The sequence below is a fragment of the Talpa europaea genome (assembly GCF_964194135.1).
Source record: "Talpa europaea genome assembly, chromosome: 7".
NCBI lineage: Eukaryota > Metazoa > Chordata > Mammalia > Eulipotyphla > Talpidae > Talpa > Talpa europaea.
Genome location: NC_140074.1, coordinates 66,847,256 through 66,870,107, shown reverse-complemented (window position 1 = coordinate 66,870,107; position 22,852 = coordinate 66,847,256). Strand labels below are relative to the sequence as shown.

The following is a 22,852-nucleotide window of genomic DNA, read 5'->3' as shown; positions in this document are numbered from 1 at the left end:
TTTTTTCATCTTTGTCCTTTCTTCCCTCAGGCAAGAGGGATTTAGCTATGCTCTAATTCCCCCATTAGCAGCTGCTATTTATAATCACTACCATTTATTGAGCACCTATTCTGTGCCAGGAGATCTATTAGGCATTTCCTATGGTGTTACCTTTATTCTCTCATCTCTTTAAAGTAGGCATATGATTCCCATTTTATAGTTGAGGAGATTGAGGCTCGGACAAGATGTGTGTCACCCCAGATCATCCCAGCAATTCACTGACAGTGGCAAAACTCAAAAGAAAGCTCATTGTTCTTTAAGCATTGTTTTTCAAACTGCAAGTTATTGACAATTGCCAGCTTTTAAAACATGAAAAAACAAACTAAAGTGAAGTAAGTCAGAGAAAAATAGGGTAAGAGACAAAGGAAAACATTCCAGTACCTCACCTTAGTATTGTTCCATGCAATGTGTTCAGCTGGGTAGCAATATAGCAATATAGAATGTATTGATGACCAGTTAGGAAGGTACAGCTGTGCTGACTGTTTTCTTCGGCCCCTGTAGTTCCCAGCCTGAGGTCTGTAGATGAACTTAGGACATATATGCTGGGAAACATGTGCTGGTGGGGATTATAGACCCTTGTCTTAATTACACTAGCATTTTTCTAAAGGGCACTAATTTTTTTCAGATTCTGAAGGGTATAAATTAACAAATCCCATCTGAAGGACTATGACCAAAAGTCCTCACACAATGCATTTCCTTGTAAAAATAAAGACAGTAATAGAACAACTCTTATTTCCATTAATTTACTGTGCATAGCATTTTCAGATTGTGGAGTATTTACACACTCCATATTTTCTTAGCCCCTCCATCATTCTCTTAACTCCTCCATTCTCTTAGTTTCTTGATCATCTTTTTAGCTCTCCATGATCCTCCAAGTTTCTCCCACTATTCTTTTACCTCCACCCACCATCATATTAGCTCCTCCCAGCAGCTTTACAACAGAGCTGGAAGGAGGATTATCATCCTATGTAGAGGTGAGGAAACTGAATCTCAAAGAAACTGACTCAGGTTAGTGGCATCCACTTGACCTTAAGGTCCACTGCCCTATGGCCCTTTCTCTTTAAAGTCATTCAGAGAATGTTTCTAAAATATCAGTAAGTTCTGATCGCTCTCAGATAAAGAACAAGTCAGATGCCAGATGAGATATTCCTTCCTTCGGAAAAAGTTTCTCATTAATGAAATTATTGGAGTACATATCTTTTTCCCTTTCTAGAATATGAGTTCTGTAAGAATAGGATCAGTGTTTGTTTCCCTTGGTTAGCGTCTGGTATACAATAGGTGCTTAATATTTGCCAAATGTCTAATTTTTTTCTGACTCACAGAGGCTGTTTTGTGCACTACGCTTAGGTTAAAGAAAGACGTATTTCCAAACAAAATATAAAAGTTCCAGAAAGTCCATTTCTTGATTTGGGTTCATGCCCCAACATTATTTTGAGCATTTGCTATAATTTGACTTGGAGCACGGCTCCTTTCCTTGGCACGACATTGTACTTGGCGAAGGTGACTAAAATGAAGAAAGAAAAACACAGTGGCTTAGGGAGTTTATTTAAATCATCCCAAAATCTATCATACACTAAAATTTAATTGCTAAGCAATGCTTTAATGATTTAATAATAGATCACTCAGAACTGTATGGATTTTATTTCTCCTAAACTCACAAGATTTTAGCTATTAAAGAAAGATGTTTTCAGAAAAAAAGTACTGTTATAAACATAAAATAGAGATAGATGGAGAAAGAGAAATAGGTAGTAATAGTATAGTAGACTTGTCATAAAATTTGGGAATTTTTCAGGGTCCCATTGATGGTGTTTTTCTCTCTATACCAATCCTATATCTCAAAAATCCTCAGTTATGTTTTGGTTAATTTGGTGTTGCCTTTCTAGGTTATTTTTCTAAATTAAAAAAAAAAAAGACAAGTACCTGCTATTTGGATAACTGTTGGAAGTTTTAATGGTGTCTGCCGTGTCCTTTTCTTTTCCTGCCATCCCAGTGTTCCTGGGAGAATGGATGTTGTCCATAGCATTTACTTTCAAGGAAACTGAGGCACAGAGGAAGGAAGTTTCACATGATGTTATGTGTATGAGTTGTGCAGGGCTCTCATCACGGACTGTCTTCCTTGATTCTTGGGAAGTTTGAGGCTGAAGAAGATGGTATTGAGCAGTGAGAATTAATGAGAGAATTAAGTGATGCTGTGGGCTGTTTGTCAGGGGGACCCACAGCAGAGAGCTGACTGGAGATTTGCAAGACAAGTAGCACTTAACTAGGGGGCAGCAGGCACAGGATGAGCTGCCAGGAGCTAGGTCTGGCTGCGTGTAGTCAGAAAGGAATGCATGGCATCGGGGTGAGGGGGTTTCATGGCCAGGCTGTAACGGGCTTTCCTTGCCAGCTGCACGAGCATTTGACTATGTCCTAAGGACTGTGGGGAGCCATAACAGGTCTTTAAACTGGTAAACCCACAGATCCTGTTGGCATTTTTGGCAGATGGAATGGATTCTGACAGGAAGGGTGGGTTAGATACACGGTGAGACTGGAAGAGGGGAGAGAAAGTGGAACCCAGCCAGAAGCTTGCAGGTAAGAGAACCAGCCCTCCATCCCGGGCGCCGTCTGTGACTTAACCTTTCAGGCTCCAGAGCCATTTCTTTCTTTTTGGTCTCTCTCCTCCCACTTCATTCAACACTCTAAAGCTACAGCATGTTATATGCATGTTTGGTGTTTTCTTTACTGCTGTCATTAATTTAACTGTTATTAAACTGATTATTAACCAATTAACTAAATGAGTGTGATAAGGGCTCAAAATGCGATGCTGTTTACTCCATGTTTCTTTTCCAGAGGCTTAGAAGCCTCAACCAGGGTGTTGCTTTAAGTGCAGATGTTCCTATGATAATCCCTTTTTTTGGGGGGGTACTTACTTTGTGTGAGGCATTATGCTAGACACTTTGCCTCCCATTTCTCATTTCATCTTCCAGCCAATTTTATGGGGAGGTGGTATTATCCCGTCTTGATAGACACAGACAGCAGAGTTCAAGAGGCGTGAAGCGACTTGCTCAGCAGCTCGCAGCTAAATGTGTGGAGAAAAGGGACGCTTTGTCACTGGAATTTCAAGTACCTAGTGTGAGTAGGGTGCTGGGTCCAGGGCTGGGGGACAACAGAGTGAACACACTAGGCCTCACTCTCGGGAACCCGCTGTCAAGGGCATGAGGAATTCATTAACAAGAGTGGTTGTGGCTCATTGCACAGGCTGGGCAGGGGTGCATTGCACAAACGAGGTGCAGGGAGGAGGAGTGGCGATTGTGGGGGGAGGGGACAGCCAGGCAGAGCTTCGGGGGCACCAGGCAAGGCGTAGAGGCCCCCAAACTCAAAATCTTGGCCTTGCCCCTGCCTGGGAGGCTGTGACCCAGCTCTAGTTGCGACCCTCACTCTGCAGAGGTTGAAGCTTGTGTGTATGTATTAAATCAGATGAGGCATGTGGTAAGTGCTCAGCCAGTGCCACATGCCCTGTAGGCCAGTGCCAGTGTGCCTTGGGCCCCAGGGAAGGGAAGCAGAGGGAGGTCTTGGAGGAGGAGACTATGACCTCCTGAGTTTGGCTCAGCCACCCTGTGTGCAGTGGTGGTTGTGAAGTTAGTGGTGGTCAGCATGCGCTCTGAGAGAGGTTGTGTGTTCCTACACCTCCTTTCCCCTCTGTTCACCATGTCACATTGGGGGGGTTAGCCAAGCTGTCTGAACCAGTTTGTCACTTGTAAAATGGCCATAATAAGACATTATTTAACTCATTGGGTTACTATGGGATGTTTGAGATAATCCATTTATGTGCCAGGCCTTTGCCTTCATTCTCGTGCCTGCCTGCTAAGAGTCACATGCCAGTTCTGGGTGGGAGACTTCTTGCAGTGGGTGCAGTGGGGGCAGGGGGAGCCATGTGCTCCGACGCTTTACTAAAGCCTGACACCTATGGCAAAGTCAGGAACCCCTTTGTCTTGTGCTCAGAGGAAGCTACACCGCTCTGGCTCAGCTCTGGGCCTCATAAAGATGTTTCATTAACAGTCTCAAGTCCAGCGATGAGTAACATACTTCAGAGCCCACTTGTTGTCTAGTGGGGGGGCAGCAGTGGGGGTTCATGGAGATCAGGAGGCTGAAGATCTGTTTTGACTTGATAGTTATTGATCTTTCTCCAAACTTCATGCAACATTAGGCCTGGATTTGGCCCTGTGTTCATTTGGGCCAAAGTGGAAGCTTCTTCCAGGCTTCTGTTCCATTTTCATTTACACCCAGCAACAGTCTCACCAGTAGATACCCCGGAGTAAAAAGAATCAGATACCTAGGACCAAATGTCCTTTAGTCAGCTTGGTGCAGCAGAAAGAGAACTGAGCTAATTGGTAGACGCCCGCCTGCCTCTGATCCTGCCCTGCCCAGGGTGTCACCCCCACCCTCTGACACTCAGTTTTGCCATCTGCAAACAATGCTTTTAATAGTCTCATGTGCTTCTAAAATCCATACTCATAAAACTGATTTTAAAGTCTATGGGAGTGACATGTTGGTTGGGAATATATCTTAGTAGAGAGTTGTTGTATTAAACTAGTTGTTTACAAATGAAAACATCTTTTAACCCAGAAAAATCAGTGCTTTGAAAATCAAAGTGAAAGTGATAAGTCCTCATGAACCTATGCATCCACCCACCCACCGACATGACATATACTGAATACAACTGTGTGACGGGTACTGTGCACTAGAGAAACATTGGATGAAAAGTAGTACACTGTGAAAACATGATCTTTGCCAATGTAGAACTTGTTTTCAATTGGGGAAGGCAGCAATCATACATTGCTGCAGTAATAAGAGGGGTTACAAGAGCAAGGGGGTAAGATGTGAATATATAGAAAATAGCCCATAGTCTATGGCAGGGGGGACCTTAATGGTGAATACAAGTTTGAGTTTGTGGGAGCAGGTAGAAGGGAAGTGCATTATTTAGAAGCATGATTTTTCAATAACTTTAGAAGCATTATTTAGAATCATCATTGGCCTCATGCCATGAAGAATAGTTTATGAATCAGGAGACAGATTCAAGCCAAATTCGGTTATTTCCCTGTGATTATTCTGGTACATTAAACAAAAAGAGAACCCTAGTTAGAGTGGTCAAATGCTATATAAAGTAATAAAATAGTAAGTGTACCAAAAATAGTCTTAGAAAGTTGTCACTTCATGTTCTATCCAAGAAAGACCCAGAGTGTATAGGGTCTTTTGCGCTGCCCCCCACTCCCGCACCTTTGCATGGGATGAGTAATAGCATCGTATTAGTTTCTCCTCTTCTCCCGCCAAAGAGGTGTGGAAGTAGTTTGGGCAGTTGTATCTGTTCCCTGTACCCTTATCTTCCTCTGCCAATTTTCTCATTTCTTTTTTCCTCTCTGATATTTTGCAGTTCCAGCTCCCTATTAATAAATCTGATGTGGTTTTTAAGAGTCAGTTCAAAAGACTCTTGTTCCATGAAGCGTTCTCCCACTTTTAACTTTAGTACTTTGCTGAACCTGTTATGAGGTTTAATTCTGCCTGCTTTCACAAGATCTATTTTTATATGCCTTTCCTAAGGAAAACTACAAGTTAAGGCAATGCTCATTATCATCATCCTCATCATCACCCTGGTAACTCCCTATATTGTGCCAGACACTTTAGTAGATTATCTCCTAGACTGGAGATATTTTGGCAAAGTCTCTATACTTAAACCAATTACATAGATGAGTTCTCTAGAAATGCAGAGGTTAAGAGACCTGCCAAAGCTGCACAGCTGGAAGGCTATGGAACTTGTATCACATAAAAGTCATCAGTATTTTTCTTCCAATTCCAATAATCATTGAGTTATATATTCTTTATAATTTCCATTATGGTTAGTATTAATATCAGACCACCACCACTGCCACCCATATCATCATCATCATCATCATCATCATCATCATCATCATCATCAATCAATCATCATTATCATCATCACCATCCCCTGTACCTGTCAAAAAACCCTCTTCACAGCTCAAGACAGTACCTACATTGGTACAGGTTGAGTTTTTATGTTTCATGCACAGAATATTAATAATCTGGGGCTCCCATGCCTTGCACTTTATTTATTAACAAATCTTTATTGCATGTCTCCTGCATTCCAGTCAAAACGCTCAGTACTAGTGATATAACAGTTAACAAAATAGGCAAAATCTTCTCATTTTATGCAAGTGACATTTAGATGGGTTGAGGGGGGCAAATAATAGACAAAATAAGTATAGCAATGTCAGAAGTGGTATGTCTAATGAAAAAAATAATAATGCAGAACAATGCAATTGAAGATGAGCAAACCAAGAGGCATTTTACCTTTTAAAAATCTGTTTAGGTATCTCTGTCACCCTCCAACAGTCTTAGGAAGGTTGGACTGATATTAATACATTTGTATAGATGAGAAAAGCTCAGGGTCATAAAGTCAGTACCACTTCTGTGTCACCAGGCCACATACCTTTCACCTGACCCCCAACAATATAGGGTTTTAAACCCTAGGTCATAGAAGTTTCTGGGTGTCATGGAAGCTTGATAGATTTATAGGTTTGCTCATTTAGATTATTTTCCAGCAATTACTTTCCATTTGCTGCTGTAACAAGGCCACTTTATTATCTTATTAATATTGAACTTGATCATCTGACTGACTTGCACTACGGAGATGTTAGTAGGTATAACACCAGCAAGCACTTAAAATGTGCTTGCACAGCGAAGTTTCCTTCTTGGGTCCTCATGCATCTGTGGAAATATGCCAACGATAGCTCAGTGGATGGACCAAAGAGGATGAGAAACATGGGGAATAGCCCTGAACCCAACCTACAGCTTGCAGCAAGCTACATCCAGCCTGAACTAGCAGACCCTCACTTGATATACAAGCACATGAATGACTAGTCTTGAACGAATGAAAGCTGGAGTGATTCTTAATGCCAGTAACTAGCTAATACTAGAATCAGGACTAAATCTCAGCTTGCCTATTTTAGCTCAACTTATGCCAATTTCCTTAACATTTTAGACTCTCAGTTTCTTTATCTGTAAAATAGGAATAAAAATAAACCACTTGAATCTGTCTTGGTGAAGAAACCAGATGATGTATGTGACATTTGGTAGGTGTTAAATATTTTTTTTCCCTCAATGTCCCAAAATTTTGAACTCATTTCTTGGTTTCCAAGTAGAAATATGCAGGCAAGCTCCATTCCCTGGGTGTGACTCTGGCTAAGTTTCCATGCTACTCTGTTGTGTCCATTGCTGACCTCACCAATCTTCATTCTTCCTCCATAGTAGAGACTCCAACACTTTCTTTTGCTTGAGAAATTTTAATAAGCACATAGCACTAGTTGCATCGTCGATGCTGGCATTTGAGCTCCCAATATGTGTTTATAATTATACTGCATTATCTTAATTACAATGATGTGAGAAAGGGGGGGGTTTAAAAAGAAAACAATCCAGAAAAATACTTCATGAAAAATAATCCCCAGTTAGTGGACGACAGTACTGTGATTGTGGCCGTAATTGGAAATGGCACTGTTAATACAATACTTATTCATGCTATATAATAAAAAAATGGAAATGCTTTTTTGCAATTACCCAATTCCAAATGAAATTAACATTCTGTGGCATTTCCCATAAATGGTTGGTTTGCACACATTGATGGAGACAATTAGCTTGAAAGTGAATGAGGGCTGTGACTGGGGGAGGATGAGATATGGAGGGTAAGGCACATCCAGGAGGACAAGGGTGAGAAAATGGATTCAAATCTTGCTGAAAATGAGAAAACAGTGGAGGGAAGAGCAGTTAATGTATCTGGTGGCCAGGGAGACCAGTGGGATTTCAAGTACTGTGTTTATCCTATAGGTCAAAGTCACACAGCAAGCCCATTAAGCAGGTGGATGTGAATATTTGCGTATGTTGTGTCTACCTGTCCTGCAAATCCAGTCATTTGCAATTACATCAGTGTCTTCCATGGCTGTCTGCATGAACTCTCTAGTTCTACCAAAATCTCTGAGTCTAGTCCGTGGGCTTTCCCACCCATCACTGCCCTGCTGCCATCCACTCATGGTGGTGATGGTGGTGGATAAGATGCAAAAATTTCTTCATGCCTTACTTGTTTTTTTTTTCCCTAATGAATGTTTTAACTTCTATATGAAAGTTGATCATGATAAGAAAAGCATCACTGGCACTGTCCTTCTGTAATTGAAAAGGAGAACATTCAGGAACATTTGATATATGTTGGGGAATAACCCTCAAATCACATAGATGTATGTTATCTTCAGTGGGAGAGTCCAGATGCATTTTGAATTCTATCTCCTCCAACTTAGATCTATATCCTATCATTTCTGTCTAATCTAACCCCTAACTACATATTTTTCCAATATAAATCTTCTTTTTTGTGTCCTATGACATTGCTCTTGTCAAGATCTGTACCTTTCTTCTGTATGGACTTAGACAGTTTCCTTGAATAAATTCATAATTACTGGAATTGGATCTGGGTTCCTATTTTGACTCTACTAATAATTACTATTAGGATACTACACATAATTTGAATTTGCCAAAAAGCAATTTATTGAAGTGCTTGCCTCATATAGTTGTGTTGAGTACTAATTTGGAACATTTAAGTCAAATACTTAGCATAGTTACTGGCACAGGCTAAGAGGCTCAACACATTTCAGATTTTTTTTATCATTATTATCATTATCCATCCTTGCTCCTAAATTCCTTTTCCATATTTACATTCTTATTGAACTTTCTTGACTATATTCACCTCTGAAGTGACACTCTTAATCAAAACCTTCCTTTATATGCTTGGATCATATATATATATGTGTGTGTATATATATATGTATGTATGTATATATATTTATGTGTATGTATGTATATATATTTATGTGTATGTATGTATATATTTATGTGTATGTATGTATATATATTTATGTGTATGATATACATATGATATATATGTATGTATATATATACACACACACACACATACACACACACACCTATAGTCTGTACTATTAATAAACTAAACTCAGATGCTACCTTGGCTCAGGTGAACACAATCTCTTGCTCACCTTGACTGCCAAAGCCTCCCTGCAGGAACACTGAACACCAGCCATAAGACATGATCCATCATTTAGTTTTTGAATTGAAGCTGACTTTGGACTTCTGCTTCCTGAAGCCATCTAGGAAAACTCTCTTATCCTGTTGGATATACCACACCCAGTATCCAGGCATTGCTTCAGTCCCCATGCTTTGCAGGTAAATGCCAGAGTCAACCAGGCAGGTTGGTATCTCTCTCCACTTGGCTTTCGGGATTTGGAACTCCATATTCCCCTTTATACTGCTTAAGTCATCAGTTAATTAAAGAATTGTTTTTGATGTCCAGCCCACCTCACTCCAGCTTTAATTTAGCTTCATCTTGGGTGGAATTCATTGCATCATCAGGCTTTTTTGGAAACTGACTTTGAAATGTCCCTGGGTGATTTCGGCTTCCAGCAGGTTTCCTACTGACTAGGGTTCATGTGTCTTTTTTCTTTCTAGTCTATAATTGCTGGAGATGTACGTGTATGTCCCCTCCGCTTTCTTCCTCTGTATTCAGATATAGCAGGGAGGCAGATATCCTCCCCATGAAAAGGGGCAGGTGGAAGGTTATGGTCTTCCCTCTTGTCGAAGTCTTCCTTCTTAGACATCATTAACTTAATACTCCCTAGTGGAGAATTAGCAAATTTGTCACACAGGTGATGACATGCTCCTGTACCTCGGGTTTTTTTCTGCCTAGACCTAAAATGGACCCATTTTTTTCTGACCCAGGAACATGGACAGAAGGGTTTGGGTGTGTGTGTTGAAGGGTTGAAAAAAGAGTGAGGACACATCTTCCCAATCTCATGCATATAAGAGCAAGGTGAATTTCTTTGGGGTTTTGCTAAGAGTAATACAATTCAAATTAATTTTTATCTTTCCTTACAATAAAAATCTGAACCTCCAGTTTTAAGTTCAAAAAATGCTTCTTTTAAAGTTATCTTTAGTCTCACCTGCCTTTTAGTTCACCTTTATCTAAAGCTTGACCCTTTCCTGTGTTATTTTTGCAGTGTGCACCTCTTTCTGATTATTTCCAGTTTCAAAGGACTTACTATCTCCACGAGTTATTCTTTCCATTGTTAGAAAGCTCTGTCAGATAGTGGCCTTGTAAAATAGTAAATACTATTTTTATGATTGTTATTGATATTGGTAACCTCACAATCTTGGAACTAGTTACCAGTCAGAGATGAATTTGAACCCCCCACACCTCCCATTTGGGATTCAGTTATCTTAGGCAACTGGGGATGAATTGTCCCCCAGGGGGTACTAGCCAATATCTGGGGACATCCTGATTGTCCCAACTCAAGGATGGGACTGCTCATGTTTTATCAGTTGCCAAGGATGCTGCTAAATGCCCTCAATACACAGGACAGTCCACAACAAAGAATTACACAGCCCCAAATATCAGTAATGGCCACATTGAGGAACCCGGACATAGACAAGAATCTTAGCTGTCTTTGGGTCAGTTTTCCCATCTGTAAAAGAGAGATATAAATAGAATTTACTTTGCAGCATCATTGTGAATAACATGCAATTATATCTGCAAAATACATTAGCAGGTGCCTGGCCTGGTGGAAGCACTCACAAAAATTAACTCTTGTATTTATAACATCGATAATGCATGTATCATGACACATGGGATGTAGCTACTGTAATAAGGATGTTAAACACTAGTGTTCAAAATAGTACTAGTACTACAGCCCTTCAAATAATTGAAAGCATTTTTACTCCCTCACAGACTGTTAATGATTCTCATTATACCATTATAAGCCTTGGTCTCAGACTGGACCTGCTCTTCTTGGCTAATAATATTCTTTTTTCTTTCCAAAAATTTATTTTATTTATTTATGCAGTTAAGAGCTGGGACACAGGCCAGAGGTACAAGGGTGAGAGGATTCACCAGAGACGGCGTGGGGAGCAGAACAAGCAGATCTTCTGAAATACACTGCTAGGGGAGAAGCAGGCAAGATAGGAGAGGTCTGTTGCGCCATGTAGGTTAGCTCCCTGGCTGTGGGTAGCTTCATAGTTCTGAGACTTAACCCCTGCGCCACCAGGGAGGCCCTTGGCTGATATTATTCTTAATGTGATATTCAAATCCTAGCAGTCCTGTAGGTGTGGTCTAAGCCATGCCAGTGAACTTCTTCCCTTCCTGGTTGAAGACTTTATGCTTCTGTTAATCTTGCATAAGAACATATGTTATTGGGCCTCCCTGGTGGCGCAGAGGTTGAGCGCTAGGTTGCGAAGCTGCCTGCAGCCTCTGCAGTGCCGGTCGAGGGTCCCACATGGCTCGCAGACCTCTCCTGCCGCCCACTGCTCCCCTCAGCAGTGCATTTTGTCAGTCTGCCTGTTCTGTTCTCTGCTCTGGCTCTGGTGAATTCTCTCACCCTCCCGCACATCTGACCGTACCCAGTGCTTGTATAAATAAATAAATAAATCTTAAAAAAAAAAAAAGAACATGTGTTATTTTCTCAATGGTCACCTTACTGATAACTCACATTAAGATCTCTGATGTCCAAAGTATTGATAGAAACCACATAAGCAAGGAGAGGAGGGAAGAACACCTAGCTGATTGTGTACTTATAAAATCTATGTTATGGGTGAAGATACAAAAGAGTCTGCTTGGGCACACTTGTCTGATCCAGGCATGTGGGGTGCAAATTCTGAAGGTTTGAACCAGGAGGTGACTGATTAGAGATAAAGAAAGAAGAAGAGACAGACACTCGTAGGAGAAAGAGCACAGGGTGTTCATAATCTGGAACATTCTTATCAGAAGAAAGGGGCCTCCCTCGTGGCACAGGTGGTTGAGCGCAGCACTGTGAAGCTGTCCGCAGCCTCTACAGTGCCGGTTCGATCCCTGCCAGCCTCAGAGCAACCCACATGGAGAGCAGACCTCACCTGTCTCGCCTGCTGCTCCCCTCAGCAGTGTATTTCGTCACTCTGTCTGCTCTGTTCCCTGCTCTATCTTTGGTGAATCCTCTCACCCCCCTGTGCATTTGGCCTGTACCCCTGCTCTTGTATAAATATATTTAAAAAAAAAGAGAGAGAGACAGTGACGTAAGTGCAGGGTCGTTACCATCCCCAGCATTGCTGCTGGATGAGGTGCTTTGGAGGTACTATCACAGCCCCTCTCTCCCTACTAGTCTTTCTTTCTTCACATTTCTCTACTTCATTGCTCCCTTCTAGCAAAATGAGGGCATTCCTCAAGGCCCGTCTGCCTGTATACGCAGGCTCTCTGTGTGAGTGGCTCCTTAGGATGGATCTCTATTATTTCACAAAAAAACATCAGAGGGGGAATTTGTTCTGCTCCACTAAAGACATGATTCCCTGTCCTCTGTACTTTTTCAGCTTAGTTTTTTGCTCTCCCCAGGGGAAAAGATCAAGAAAAGGATATAACCATAATGCTGACCTGAGCCAATTTTGACCAATTGTTAAAAGAAGAATTAAGCAAATGATTTAAATAAGCAAAAAAGGAATATAATCCTGGATCATGTGGCCATGAAATAAAAATGATTCATGAGGTGCATGTGTGACCCTGTATTTACAAGGCAGCCCCTGCTAGATGTTTGGGACAACCCCAGTATTCCACAAGTTGATCCCTTCTCTAGCCCCCCTTACCCTTATTTTGCATTTACCATGTACTTCATTTCAATATTAGTTGGGATCATGGAGGCAGAACACCTAAGGCTCTAGGTCAGGCTTTTCCCATAATGGGGTTATTCAAGTCACCTTCTGCTCAGGCTTATGGTGAGTGGCATAAGAGGTAAGGGTGCCCGGCACAGAGTCAACACTCCAGTCAACAAATATATGTTACCGGCATCCCAAGTGTGCTTATAGCCTTCCTTATCTGCAATTAGCAAATGAAGAAAATCTGAGGCACAGAGAGATCATATCATTTTTCTCAAGGGTAAACAGATGCTCATTGTCAGATACAATTTTGAAGGTCAGTGGAATAATAAAATAATGGTGTGCCATGCTTTTTTATTTTTAAAGATTTATTTATTCATGCATACAAGAAGCAGGGTACAGGCCAGATGTGCAGGAGGGTGAGAGGATTCACCAGAGACAGAGCAGGAAACAGAATAGGCAGACTGACTTAAATACACTGCTGAGGGGAGCAGCGGGCGAGACAGGAGAGGTCTGCCGTGCCATGTTGGTATCTCCCCGGCAGGCCAGGATCAAACCTGTGCTGCAGAGACCGCGGACAGTTTCACAGCACTACGCTCAACCACCTGTGCCACCAGGGAGGCCCTCGTCCATGTTTTGACCAAAATTCACTTTTGTCTCACCTTTTTCTGTGAACCTTGCTTATGTGATTAAGGATGCAAAAGGCAAATGATTTGCACCCTCTGAAGAGAAATCAAAGTGTGTGATTAAAGATGTAAAGGCAAGGATTTAGAAATTGAAGTGTTCCCTAGTAATAATAAAGTGGCAATATTGCAAACTTTATAGTGAGCCAGCTCATCAAATACTTTAGCATGCATCTCACAGAAATATTATTTCTTGAGGCTCAGAGAAGCTTAGTGAGGTGTCCAAAGTCACACATCAGCTGAGCTGGAACCGGAGAATTGGTCTCTCCCACCAGATCTGCTGCGTTCTGGATTCAGGATTCTCCACTACCCGTCCCCCAACCCCCCAGTCACCTGCCAAAGTTTTCCTCTAGTTTTCTGCTTGTGTTTTTGTGTGGTGGTAGCATGTAATCATGAGTAGTAAAACAAGCCAGCTCTAACTGTCACGTGGAAGTGGGAAATTGAAATTATAAGTCATTAAATGGAAAATCCCAAGCCATATAGTAACAGCGAGTCAGCCTCAATCCATTATTGTCTATATATTTAGCCAGTCTATTTTTAAGAGTTTAATATGGATAAATAGGACAAAGTTATAATGTGGTTACATTAATTTCACTTCCAAATCCCTACCATTTGCTATAGTTGACTTACATATGTTTAAATTTATAACCACCCTTTTGCGTTGGGAAGATTTTCTTTTAGTTTAAAGGAAGACGGGTGGAAAATCTGCCAGTTGAAGTATTAGGAATCTTAACAAATTCAACACTCTAGTCCCTGGTCCACCCCACCATAATGTGGGTTAGTCATGAAACTGTGAATGGGCCCATTTTGAATACTACTCATTAAGTGCCATGTCATGCATTCCATGAAATGTCTGTTCATTCATTCAGTATGTATGGCCTGACCCTGAATGCTCTGAGGAGTTGTGTTGAGTCTTTATGTCATTGAAGACGGGAGCCTTAATGTCAGGTGATGTAATTTCTAGGATTATCTTCATAATTGCCATTAATATGTTCTAATGGGAGGCTGACTTATTCCTTTCATCCATTCTAGTATGGAAGTCAAATTATTAAGTCTTGTTTATTGGTCCCACTGTGAATCCAGCAACAAAATGTATTTGAAGATGTTTGTCCAGCTCTGCTATTTATAGGCTATATGAGTCTTAAAAATTAATCAACCTTGGGGGGCCTCATGTACCCACACCTAAAATAGAAATGACCATGTGTATCTTGGAAGGTTGTGTATCAAGGCCAGGTGATCTCTTAGAGGTCAAATCACAACCTTGATGAATATGTATGAGAGTGGACAGAGGACCATGAGTCCATGTTGTGATCCCAGGATTAATGTTGCAGTCCTATCCAAGGCCTGAGTTATGGCTGGAATCAAGGTATAGCCACAATGGAATTGAAGTAGAATAGAGATGAACCCTTGATCAAAGACCCCAACCAAAAGGGAAGTGGGAAACCTAGTTTGAATTAAAGTTTGACTCAGTTCAAGGTTCTCTGCACATGTATTTCATTTAAGCTAAGTAATGATGATGATGATAAAGATTATGCTTTGTGGAACACTTTAACTATTTGAGGCACATACAACACCCTGCAATTCTTGAGAATTCATGCTTAAAGTTTTACAGATTAAAAAAAAATAAAGTTTTACAGATGAGAAAAAGGCTTAGAGAAGTTCACTCAACACCCACAGTTACATAAGGAATAAAGGACAGAATAGAACTTTAAACCCAAGTCTATGGGACCCCCCCACTGTGTTGGGGAAGCAGAGCTTCTAAGGGGTGAAGTGATTTTCCCAAGCCTGGAAGCTAGTAAAAACCACAGTGAACACTCCAAGCTGGCAGGTTCTAAAGTATTTCCTTAGCCATACTTTGCCAGCAAGGTGGTAATAAAGTGACCAGACACCCTTGGCTCCGCTTATCAAGTTACATGAGCCTTTGAACTAGATTTGTGGACTTGTGGCATCCATTCCAGTCTGGACTTTGGGCATCTCCTTTGCCTCTCTGAACTCTATACAGTGGAAAGTTGGAAGGATAGTGTGAAAGAGATGAAAGTGCTTTGCAGAGTGAAGAGTGTGGTTCCAGTGGGTATTGCATTCATCTACTTGGAAGCACCTTGCATTTCCATGTAGAATTACAGGACCGTGTGGTGGGAAGGAATCATAGAGGCCACCTGTGTCCTGACTAGGGGCTGTGGACCCAGTAGCGGAGAACCTGGCAGGTATTGTGTTTTTAGCAGAATAAAGGAAAATATCACTAAATTTAATTCCATCACTCAAACTCGAGACCATTCTCCAACAAAAGTTATGATCACTCTACAAGACTGCAGTATTTACTGACAAGTCCAAGATCGTGTGTATAAGAAAAGGCTATTCCCAAGTTTCCCAATTTATATTTGTTGCTGTTTGTTCATTTGTCTTGTCTGCAGGCGCTTGCTTGAAGATAAGCAATACTAGGCACCAAAGGTTTAAGAAAATATGTGGGAGAAAAAGCTCAAAATTGTCAAAATACTATCCATCAAGTTTTTTTTCCTATGCATTGGGAGGAGGTGGCCATTTTAAAAATGATTTGCTCTGCTAGCAGAATATTTTCATTTGGCTAAATGTTCTTTATTTATATATATATAAGGTTTTTTTTTTTTAGAATTTTTTTTTAAGATTTTATTTATTTATACAAGAACCAGGTGCAGGCCAGATGCACAGGAAGGTGAGAAGATTCACCAGAGACAGAGCAGGGAACAGAACAGGCAGATTGACGAAATACACTGCTAAGGGGAGCAGCGGGCGCGACAGGAAAGGTCTGCCATGCTATGTGGGACCCTCGCCAGCCGGCCAGGATCGAACCAGCACTGCAGAGGCTGCAGACAGCTTCACGAGCTGCGTTCAACCACCTGCGCCACCAGGGGAGGTCCTAAATGTCCGTTTCTTTTTTATTTTTTTTTCTCTTTTCATCAGAAGGTGACTTCTATATGAAACAAACTATTGAATTGAGTGACTATACTCTCACTAGTTTCAGATTTGGTGATTTTTTGCATTTATACCAGTTCTTTCTAGCTGAGGTATCCTTTAGGAATGGGATATTTTCTCTTATTTTCTCAGTCCAAAGCCGTTGTTCTCCTGATAAACAGAGCCAATAAGAGGTATCTGTCTCTATGTCATCTATGGGTCATATGCATATTGTATCTCTATATCTTTTTGTTTATCTCTCTGTCCGTCTGTCTATCCATCCATCATATATCTCTCTACATTGTCTGTGTGTCTATTGGAATAGGTTTACCTGAATAATCTCCATGATTGTAGAGACCCACAATTTAAAATCTTCAGAGTGGGCCTCCCCAGTGGTGCAGCAGTTGAGCGCTGGGTTGCGAAGCTGCCTGCAGCCTCTGCAGCACCGGTTCAATCTCCGGCTACTCCCTGGTCACCGGAGGAGGGTCCCACATGGCGCACATGACCTCTCCTGCCGTCCGCTGCTCCCCTCAGCAGTGTACTTCGGTCCTTCTGCATGCTCTGCTACCCACTCTGGCTCTGGTGAATTCTCTCACCCTCCTGTGCTTGTGACTGTACCCAGTGCTTGTATAAATAAATAAATAAATACATAAATAAATAAATAAATAAATAAATCTAAAAAAAAATAAAATCTTCAGAGTAACATAGTAGGCTAGAGATCCTGGGAAGATTGGATGTTACATCTTGAGTCAGAAAGTGGTCTACTTGTAGAATTTCATATTCCTTGCGAGAGGTCAGTCTTTTTCCTGTTAATGACTTGAACTATCAAATGAAGCCCACCACATTATAAAAGGTCATCTGCCTTGTAGTCTTCTAATTTAAATGTTAATCTTGCCTAAAAATGTACCTTCTTTAGAATAATCTTTGACCAAAAGTTTGGGTCCTATGGTCTAGCCAAATTGAAGTATGTAATTAACCAGTATGGGGATCTGAGGTTAAAATTATCTTAGAATTTGGAGAAGCAGAAAAAGTAGTAGAAATCAGAGTGTTGGAAGCTGAATCTTGGCTTGCTCTTGAATTTTCTCACAACTTTTCTCATCTCTTGTGCCCCTATTTTCACATATGGAGAAATCAGGAAATATAAAATATGTAAAAAGACTTTCCAGTCTGGATATCTTATAATGCAGATGACATTCAAAATCGATCAAATGATGAATGGATGAATGAATGAATTGCTTGACCAATCAAATATGAAGCTGAAGGGTGAAAGGAAGTTTGGTAATGACTACTCTTTATTGAGCACTTAGTATGTCCTAGAAGTTCTCTTATACATCTGCACATAATTAAATTTAATCCTCCCAACAATCCTGAATACATTTAGAGAGGAAAAAATTGAGGGTTGTAAAGTGAAGGGAATTGACTCCAGGTCACACAATGGCAGAGTTGACATTGGGATTCAAGTGGACTTTCTCACTTTTATTGGGCCAAATGGCCAATTAGCACCCACCTGTTGCTTGGTTCTCTGAACATAGTTCTGTATTGAGATAGAAATGGCACAGTGGGGCATGAACGGAACCTACAACCTTCAGGTTAGACAGTCTTGACCAGGGCCAGATGCTCAGATGATCTAAAGAAGGACTGGACTGTCCAAGTCACTTTCCAGGCTTGGAGAAGCCACATCCAAAATCTAGGAATGGGATAACCATCTCCAACCACCAGGTGGGCCAAAAAGTGTGTGTGCGGAACAGTGCGGCAGATGGAGCCAAGTCATTAAAGTCATGGTAAACTGCCTCCAAATCTGCTCTGCCAGCTGTGTGACCCTAGGAGATTAGTGAACTTCTCTGAGTCTTGGTTTCATAATTTCTAAATAGCAGTTATGATATTTACCTTTCAAGGTTATTAGCAGGAATAAATGAGAAAACAGAAGGAGAAGCCTGGCTCTTTGCCTGGCAAAAACTTGGTATTCCAGAATTGTGCATTCTGCCTACATAGGCTGCAGGAGTCTAGAAAAATTAAAGAGTGTGATAAAGGTGACACAGAAACTTGAACCCTGAGCTACATGAGTTTCAGTGCCAGGATGCTTGGTCTGTGTGGTGAGAGAAGACAGCGGTATAGAGTTTGATTATAGCAGTCTTGTCCTCTAGTGTAGACACAGCATGTAGCATCTGCTCTGCGGAGTGGGGTATCAGGCAGAAGCTTGCCTGGTGTCTGGGGACCAACATACCACTTATGTTATTGCAGAGGCACTGAGCATCTCCCTTCTTTCTGCGTTCTCCTTCCCCCGCTCTGGCCTTCTGTCCCTACTCCTTCCCTTCCCTGCTCCTCTTCATTTGTTTTCATGTTCTCTCCTCTCTTGTCATGTCTTCTCCTTCCCTCTCCTCCCTGCCCTGTCCGCTCCTCTCTCTCTGTCTTGGCTTGCGGGCCGTGGCTCCTCTCCTCAGGCCCCAGTGGTTCATTCCCATTAAACCTGACAATCTCTCATATGTCAATTAGAAAGAGGCAGCGCTCACTCTCATCTCCCTGCCTTTCCCGGCCTGCCGCGATGCTCAGATCAAGCACCATCTGTTGCATTCATCCAGGCGAATGGTGAGCATTGTGCCACCGTGGGGAGGCAGCGCTCAGCAGGTACCAGGAGGTAATGTGGCTTGTTTGGACAACTTGATATATTGATATTGATAGAGCTGCAGAGTAAGGTCAGGGGGGATGGTGGCAGGAGATAGTGGTGGGCAGGATAGAGTAGGCCATAGGGTGCTTGCACAAACACTTTCCCCATAGTCCCCCAAAGTCTGTCTGGGCTCTAGGCTCAGTTGCAAGGACAGAAAACAGCTGGATGGGATTTTCTATAGTCAAGAGCAGAAACCCTTACAGCTCAGGGAGCCAAACCTTCCCACTCTGTGTCTTCCTCTTCTCTCGGTCCCTCAAAACTGCATCAGCTTAGAAGAAAGGGAAGCAGAAAATGACAGGTGGGAAGTGGCTGGTCTTTGGGCATTGCTGAATGTTCGAACCACAAGGAAACAGGCTGGTGGGTCAGTTAAGGTGCCAGCTGGACAAAGAAGACCCCCCTTGAAGAGTATATTTAGGAGAAATTCAATGAAACAACCCTTTATAGGGGTAAAGGCAGAGTGAAGAGAGTCCACAAAGGGGCCTCCGGAACCAGGGACAAGAATCAGGAAGCCTCTACTAAGCCCTAGAGCTCAAGGGGCAGGGAGAGGAAATGGGTTCACTAGAGCAGACCGTGTTGGAGGGAGGATCTTCAGCTCCGGCTCTGGCTCTCGCTCTGGCTCTCGCTCTCCTTTCCATGCAGGGTTTATCTTTGCCTTTATCTCCTCCGTGGATGTCCACACCGCTGCACCAGCTTCCTCTGTGTCTCCCCATTTGGATTGCTGCCCTGCTTCAGTGGATTTTCTCTGCTGCCACAGCAGTAGTACCTAAGTGACATTCTGATCAGGTCACTGTGCTGTCTAAAACGTGCATCACATTCTCTCCTTAACAACACCAGAAGTGTTCGGGTTAGAGTGAGGGTGAGGGCTAAGGTTAACTTTGTGATTGGGACTTGCACTTCTCCAGCAGTATCTCACATCACTTGCTTTTGATGTTTCAGCCCCTTCCATAGCTATCGCAGCCCCTTCCACAGTCCTGCCCCGGGGATCTCTGTTTAGATTCTTCCCTATGTCTCTTTTGCTCTCCACTGAACTCTCCTCTCCTACCACTTCCTTCCCAACAGATTCGCTCATATTCTTCTCAAAGCTTAGTCACCCTGCTTACTTCTTTGAAGCAAGTTCCTGTGATTCTCCTAGACCTGGTTGTATTCCTCTATTTAGAGCTGCTTCTATCACCCCTCACCTCTCCTTTGTAGAACGTGTCACTTCTAAGTTCTGTACTGATATGTCCATCAGCTCATTAACATTGGTCTTTCTCATATGTGCTGAACACCACCCGGGCTTCCGTTTGTTTGCTCACTACTGTAACTTGCTGTGGGTTGTGTTGGTGTTCATATTCCTGTGTTGAGGCCTTAACATTGTTGATCTGTGTTGATCTATTTGAGCTGCCGTAACAAAATATGGAAGACTGGGTGACGTTAATGACTGATATTTAATTTCTCGCAGTCCCGGAGTCAAGGAGCCCAGCATCAGGAGGCCAACACAGTCAAGTTCTGACTCACAGAGGGCCAGTTTCTCACTGTGTGCTCACGTGTCCTTTGCTCTGTGCGTGCTTGGGAGTGCTCTCTTTCCAAAGCCAGCCTTGGATTAGGAACTCCTCTCCATCACCTACTAAAAACTCTGTCTCCAAATCCAGTCACATTGCAGGTTGAAGCTTTAACATGTGAAATTTGGAGGCAATAGAATTCAATTCAGAGTATTGGAGACTGGGTCTTTAGAAGGGAATTAAAATTAAATGAGATGGTAAGGGTAGGGCTCTAGACCAATAGTTTGATAAGACGGTAGCCTATCAAAGAAAAAAATGATCTTTCTCTCTCCTCTCTTGTTCTCCTGCCACTTGACTACCCTACCACATGAAGACACAGAGGCAGCCACCTGTAAGCCAGGAGAGCCCTCCCAGCCTTGCTGACACCCAGCTTGCAGACTTCTAGCCTCCAGCAATATGAGAAAATAAATGTCTGTTGTTTCAGTTAGCCAGTCTGTGATTTTTGTTATGCCGTGCAGATACATCTGTCTAAGTTGATAAGCTTTTCAGAGAAAATAGGAGCTCCTTAGAAATGGGTGCTGGGTTACTTACAGGCCTCCTTTATCCAGTCCAGTGAAATTCCTTCAAAGAAACTAGGATCTTTGGCACATCCCATCTCTTGGCATGTTACAGTAGGTGGCTCATGCTGGAGAAATGTCCTCGCCTCTAGAGACATAGTTGGAGAAAGCAACGAGTTTGAAGTTTTCAAAGTCAGTGCTCTCTCTGGGGTTTTCTTGGAACAAAGGGGCTGAGTCTATTCGGCAAGTTCCTTTTGTCTTTCTTGTTTCCTCTCCATGCCTTTTAGAGTGTCTCTCTCCTTCCTTCTCAGGCTTTTCTGTTTTTGTTTTTTTTTTTTAATTTCTCCTTTTGATCATTCACATTTTTCTCTCTGCCCTTCTGACGTCACTCTCTCCATTCTCTTGGCCCTTCTGCCACTCTCCATTTTGAAGTGTTGGGGAATGTGGCTCCTGAAATATCAGTAGAGGGGAACGATGGAACGTTAGACTAGGAGTTAGAGGGCTCGATGGTCACTTCTCAGCTGGAGTAAATTGTTTGCTTTGTTTGGAGGCCTCAGTTTCCCGTCAGAGAAATGGGAATATTGCACCAAACCATCTGTGTATCAGTACTGTGGGTGTGCCTTCTAAAATGTTGTTGGACCCATGTACTGCTTTCTGCCTTCACTGTTTTGATTTAAGCTGCTGTTGCCTCTGGCCAGTTACTGCAAAAGACTGCTGGCCTCTCCCACAGCCTCTACTTGCATTGTTCATAGTCCAGTTAGGGATTATTAGCAGAGGGAATTAATGTTACTGAGGTATACTTGACATATAACATTAACCCCACGTATACAATATAAGAATGAAACTATTCATCTGAAGATATACATGCACCCCCCCTTGTTCATTGCAGTATTATTTATAATAACCCAATATGAAAAAAAAATCTAGGTGTTCACTGATGGATGAACATATAAACAAGATATGGTGTGCCTACACAGTGAGATATTATCCAGCCATAAAATAAAATGAAATCTTGTCATTAGTGACAACATGAATGGAACTTGAAGGTATTATCCTAAGTGAAATAAGTCAGAGAAAGACAAATATTATTTAACTTACATGTGGAATCTAAAAAAGGAAAACAAATGCACAATCAAAACTCATGATACAGAGGACAAAATGATGATTACCAGGAGGGAGGTGGTTGGGGGACTGGAGGAAATGGGTGAAGTTATAAAATAAGTAAGTCATGGGGATGTCATGGAGAGCATGGTGACTAGAGTTAATAATATTATAGTGCTTACTTTCAGGTTGCCAAGGGAACTTAGTTTGACATACCAGTGTTCTTTTAAAATCCTTTTGGCAATTATTGTTTACTCTTAGGATAAAATCCAACCTCCTAGGGTTGATCTTCCTAAGGTGATCTCACCTCTCTTTGCATGCTTGATAGCATGCAACCAACCTCCTCTTTGCATGCTTGATAGCAGCCACACAGAACTGTTTTCAGTGGCTCAAGAACCATGCTTTTTCTCTTTCCATGTCTTTGCACAAGCCGCTGTCCTTCTACCCAGAGTACTCCTATTCCAAATATCTTCAGTAACTTCAGTCTGATCTACCACCTGGGCTAATTCTACTCACTCTCAGGTCTCAGTGTTGATATAGCCTCCTCCAGGAAGTCTCCCTTCACTCCCAGGAGAGTGAATGACCCTTTTTGGTGCTCCTCTATTACTCTTTACTCTCCTAGCACAGACTTATTATACAGTGTTGCAAATACATATCCCTGCACGTGCATCCCAT

At 42.0% G+C, this 22,852-nt stretch overlaps 1 protein-coding gene across 4 annotated transcripts in view; it reads left to right on the top strand.

Moving 5' to 3' along the window:
- The window catches only part of ASTN2 (astrotactin 2), a gene marked incomplete at both ends in the record, with an annotated part of 818,546 nt that overhangs the window by 210,882 nt on the left and 584,812 nt on the right, over positions 1 to 22,852 (top strand). The window lies entirely within an intron of this gene.